The following is a 5,894-nucleotide window of genomic DNA, read 5'->3' as shown; positions in this document are numbered from 1 at the left end:
TGGTATTGGCATCATCATCAGCTTCCACACAATATCACCTTCCCCTTCCAATAGCTCTAAGCACTCCTTTCATGAATATATGTGTTTCTGGCAGATGAAATCTTTGTATCTATATGCAATCATCAATAACTTGACCAGAATTGGGCCATGAATTTCTGTGGTTGGGTAAAGGCATAAACTGATTGGCTTATAACGGCATCCAACCTTGGTGCTGTATGTGAGGTCAAGCCTACTCAAACTTCATGCTTGAGAATGGAAGCTGTGGCTTCACCAAAGGAAATTCAGAATACTGCTTTACCAAGAAAAGAGCTGATAGTTGGAGGGTGGAAAAACAAAAATATGCCCACTTCAACCTAAAGGTGTCAAGACCTTGGAAGATAGTTCAAACTTCCTCATTTCAGGTTTCCTGGTTGATCTTGCCATCTTTTTTTTTTCTTTGCCATTTTTCATGCAAACTTTTGCAGAGTTCAGACTTTGAGGCATCTTAATTTTCCTGGAGAAATTAAAGATGAATGCAGTTGAGAAAGAGCCACTCTTCTGATGCACACCTGGTATGGGCCCCCATTGTGGAAGCACAGGAGGTGTCAAAGCTCCACCTTTCATTAGTGATGAATCTGCAAAATATGCCTTTGGAATGGGGCTTACCTTGCACAAGACCAGTAATGCCTTCATTGGATACACACCCAAAGAGAGCACAGGCCCACAGAAGGTGGGCACACAGGTGAACAAGATTTCTTCATCTTGACCATGATGGAATTTGCAAGGAAGCTTGGGCTACCCCTTGTAGAAATATCCACCATTCCCCATTGCTCACAGGCAGCCATGCAGAGGACCCTAATGACTGGGAGTCACACTGGTGACAGGCATGAATAAGTCCCTTAATTTCAAGGTTTTAAAATACGTTAGTTGACCCCAGTATAATTCCTGTATTTTAGTCATTTGCGTGTCATGACTCAGTACGCATTCATTAAATATAGTGCTTTTCAAATGAAGAACGAAGATGAAAATTTTTCTTAATGATGACAAGTGGTATAATTTAGTTTTATTTCTGTAGTATCATGGTGCCCGAGAGCCTGGCCGTGGCCTCTCTGTGGCGCCATTGTTAGCTCCTCTTAGACAAGGGCTTTCTTGGACACGTCACTGTGGCCAGTTCTGTTCATATGGGTCTGAGTGGTCCCCACTTTGATCCTTGGTCTTGCTTGAGTTTAGCTGTTTGGTTCCTTCAAGGGATCACTTCAATGAAGATACACCTGCTTGGAGGTGGGAGGTATGATGGGGCTGGAGCTGGTGGCGGGGGGACGATGAGGTTCAGAATCTTGGGTTCTGTGGCTGCAGGGGGGCTGGGTGGGGGCTGGAGCTGAGCCTGAGGATGGGTGGGGCCCCCTTTTCCTCGATAGCTCCTCTTCCTGGCCCTGCTGTGCTGGATGCTATACATAGACAATTTTTTAAAAGTTTTTGTTTATTTACTTATTAACTTCTAAATTTCTGTTTTTTTCAAGGTGTACATCTCAATGGTTTTATTATATTCATACAATTTTGCAACTATCACCATAATCAATTTTAGAATAGTTTCATTATTTTATTTTAGGTTCAGGGAGTACTGGTGCAGGTGTGTGATGTGGGTATATTGCATGATGTTAACTAAGGTTTGGGGTACGATTAACCTGTAACCAGGGTAGTGAGCATGATACTGGATAGGTAGTTTTTCAGCCCTTCCCCGCTCCCTCCCCGTTCTTATAGTCTCTACTGTTCCCATCATTATGCACAGACAAATTTTAATGTCTCTTTGCAGGAGCTCAGTTCAGGATGAATTGATTTGTGCTGGGGTTTTAGTGGGTGCTTTCTGAATGGGCACTAGCAAGCCACCCCAGCTTTTGCAATACCTTGCAAATGAAGATCTCATTCTCACAGTCTTCTCTCCCTGGCAAGAGATACCCCAACAGCTCTTCCCAAGTCTGGATTCAGAGACCTCCTGTAGTAACCAGAATTTCTGCCCTCAGGACTCACCCCACCAAGCCTCAATCATCCCCTTTTGTTAGTTTCTTTATTTTGGGGGGATGGGGGAGGGATTTGTTCATTGCTGTTTTAATGTGGTTGCCTTATCCTATGTTAATCTAGAAGGATATTAAAACCATTACACTTTATTGGCATGGAATGCTTGGCAGGGAGTGGAAGGAGGTGGAATCTGCACATTTGGCATTAAGCTCCTAGAAGGTTTTAATTTTTAATGGACACATTTTAAACACAGCTGCCTTTTATAGTTACCATCCTACCAATGAGGTCAAATGGCACACAGCCCCGGACTTGCAAAGGGCTCTGGGTTACAATCCTTGAGGAAATGGTGGTGGCAGCAAACATTGATTATTTGATTATTACTAAACTTAAAAAAAATCCCTGGGCCACTGTGCATCTAATACTTACAGAGTGCCTTCCTCACACTCTGAGAGGTTCTGATATTGATGCTCTTTGGGTTGGCTACTTCTGGGGGTCCAAACGGGGCAATGAGAAATGCAAGTAGATGCAAGAAGGCTGGGATGGGCTTGCAATAGCTCAGGAACCCTGGATTGGGATTAGGAGCCTCTAGCTTTGCATCTAGGTTTTTTGTCTAGTTTCTCCTGCTGGGTATCAGTTTTCCCACCTGTAGAATGGTCCAGACGGTCTCTGAGGTCCTTTCCAGCCCCAGTAATCTGCAATTTTCTCTGTTTTGGCTGCCTTTTGGAACCAACAGCTAGTGTTTCTGGAGTGTGGCCTATGTGTCCATGTGAGATGGGGAGATGTGAGAGCTATGAAGGCTCAGCCCCCTGCCTAAAAGGCTCCTGTGGGGTGGTTGAGGCAGCATGAGACACCTTAGCAAGTCCAAATGGAGCTCAGAGAGGCCTCCCATAGCCTAGCTTCATGGAGGAAAAGGGATTTGATCTGGGTCCTTAACGGTGCTAGAAACTAAGGTGCACACCACTGAGACATTTCGTATCTCCATGAAGTGAGCATGGCTGGTGCCAGGGAATGATGGGGAGGGGAGCTCCAGGCAGCCTACAGATTCTAGTTGGGAAGCAAAGACACTTCCCAATGGGAAAGGGAGCTAGACCCACCTTCTTTCTGTTTGTCCTGTCCTGTGATCTCATTCAGGACACTGCCATCCCCCTGAGCTCCGGAGTGAGGCCTTCATCCTGTGCTGTGAATGGGGGTTTGCAGTGTGCTGGAGAGTGGAAGAGGCATCCCTCCTTCCAAGCCGAGTTCCCTCTGGCTGTGCTGGGGTTGCAGTGACCAGGGCTAACTCACTTGAATTTGAGACTCAAAGGCGCCTGCTGAAAAGTAAGCTAGTTTCCTTGCACATGGGGTTCCAGGAAGGGCTGGCTGGTGAGTTTTTCTCCAGCCCTGGGACTTTGGGTCTCTCCTTTCTCCTCTGTACACACTGTCAGCACTCTTTCTGTACTGCACAGCCCACGGCAGAGCCTAGCGAAGATTCCGTGATTGTCCTCTCGTGTATTTAAATAACCAGGGCTGTGCTGGTGTGCTGGTGTTGGTGGGCCACCAGGGTCCATGCTGGTTTTCCTGATGGGGCTCCTCCATCCTTCCCATCACCCACCAAGGTGAACAAAGTCCTGCCAAAGGGCTCAGAATGTAAGAAGCTCTCAAGTCTTTTTTTTAGCTTCAAGAGTGAAAGAAAAATGTACCAGTAATTTTCTTACCCTGCCGTCTGTCAAGCTTCTTGTTTTCTGGGGTGCAGGACACAGGGAATGTGGAGTAGTGGTTAGAGTATAGATTTGGGAGTTTGGGGCCTAGAAACAAGCAGATGGCATGTTCAAAGCTCAAAGTATGCAAATCAAAGAGGGCTTAATGAGCTGGGCGTGGTGGCTCACGCCTGTAATCCCAGCGCTTTGGGAGGCTGAGGTGGGTGGATCACTTGAAGTCAGGAGTTTGAGAGCAGACTGGCCAACATGGTGAAACCCGTCTCTACTAAAAATACAAAAATTAGTGGGGCATAGTGTCATGTGCTTGTAATCCCAGCTGCTCGGGAGGCTGAGGCATGAGAATCACTTGAACCTGGGAGGTAGAGGTTGCAGTAAGCTGAGATCGCACTACTGCATTCCAGCCGGGCGACGGAGTTGAGAATCTGTCTCAAAAAAAAAAAAAAAAAAAAAAGGCTTTAATGCAACAGTGAAAGAGCCATTGACAAAGGAGCAAGTGGAGTTTAGGAGTCCACAGGGGTAGGGTTTGGGTAGGGAGAGGCTGAGACATGGATGTTGGGAAAGAGTAGTTTGGAGCCTGAAGACACAGAAGGATTAATGGAAAGAAACAACAGCAAGTAGCATCCCTTCCAGGAGGGAGCTGGGAGAACAAATACCCCCATTCCCTCTCCTCCTACTTTCTGATCTGATACAGCAACTCTCATTGGCTGAAACTGACCCAGAGCCCATAATGTAGTCCATTTGGGTGCAGCCTCCCTGCATGGAGAGAGAATCTGGAGAGGTACAAAACTCCAAGCCTACAGTAACTTGAGCAAATCACTTACCCTCTGTGTGTCTCAGTTTCCTTATTCGTAAGATGGGGAATAATAAGAGTTCGCACCTTCTAGTTGTGAAAACTAAATGAAACAGTTTGTAAAAAGTTCCTTTTTATTAATATCTAGAAGGACCTGAGTTCTGTGCCTCTCTCTCTCTTTGTTTTTTTTGTTTTTTGTTTTTGAGACGGGGTCTCACTGTGTTGCCCAGGCTGGAGTGCAGTGGCATGATCTCAGCTCACTGCAGCGTCTGCCTACTGGGCCCAAATGATCCTCCCATCTCAGTCTCTCCAGTAGCTACGACTACAGGTACACTACCACGCCTGGCTAATTTGCATGTTTTTTGTAGAGACAAGGTTTTGTCATGTTGCTCTGTCTGGTCTCAAACTCCTGAGCTCAAGCAATCCTTGTGCCTTTGTCTCCCAAAATGCTGGGATTATAGGTCTGAGTCACCATGCCAAGCTGAAACCCTGTCTCTAAAAAGTAAAACAATAAAATGAAAGAGAGAAGGAAAGTTGAGAGAGAGAGAGAGAAACAGAGAGAGAAACAGAGAGAGAGAGAACAAATGAACAAAAGAAAGAAAGAAAAAGGAAGAAAAGAAAGACGAAAGAAAGAAAAAGGACAAGTTTCACTAGTGGAACATCTTTCAGTTGTGAAGGCACACATGTACCTTGGAGACTAGGGGCCAGAAACTCCCCAAACCAACATGAAGAGAGCAGGCTGCAGGATTTATTGGGTGACAAGTTGTACCCTTTATTTATGTTTCCCTGACAAACAACCAATGTGTTTTGATGATTTCTGAAGAGTTTAAAAACAATATACTTAATTGCTATGAGTAATTTCAGAGCTTATTAATGTAATAAATCTCTGGAGAGAAATATCTTAGTTAACGATCAGCATAAGATTGGAGAGCCTCTCAGTAAAAGGAGGCTCCAGCTCCTTCTGCAGTGGAGACAGGATGGGGACATGACAGACAGAAGGAATCTGTTTGGCAAGTGACAAATGTCCGTCACTGTTCAGCTGACGGGTGTCACTTTGGGACTGGGGAGGAACTGCTCTCTGCCATGTTGTCACCTGAATGCAGGCTCACTGGCATCATCATCAAAAGGTTTTGCCTTCTTGGGACTTTGAAACTCCAGGTTAGTGAATTTTATTCAAAACCAGAAGAGCAGAATTACCCATAGACATGGAGCAGTTCCCATGAGCCCTCACTCAGTGCTTTAGGGAACACAAAGCTGCCCGGCAGGTCCCTAAGCCAAAACAGAATCCCTGATTCCTGCCATCTACAATGCATTCCTCTCCCAGTTTGCCCCATGGCAATAAAAGGCACCTTCAGCTACCCTGTTATTCAAGTCAAACATCTAGGACCTTCTGTGGTGGGTAGACAGATTGC

Source organism: Pan paniscus, chromosome 20 (genome assembly GCF_029289425.2).
Source record: "Pan paniscus chromosome 20, NHGRI_mPanPan1-v2.0_pri, whole genome shotgun sequence".
Classification (NCBI taxonomy): domain Eukaryota; kingdom Metazoa; phylum Chordata; class Mammalia; order Primates; family Hominidae; genus Pan; species Pan paniscus.
The sequence above is the reverse complement of the archived record's forward strand: the minus strand, read 5'-3'. Positions refer to the sequence as shown.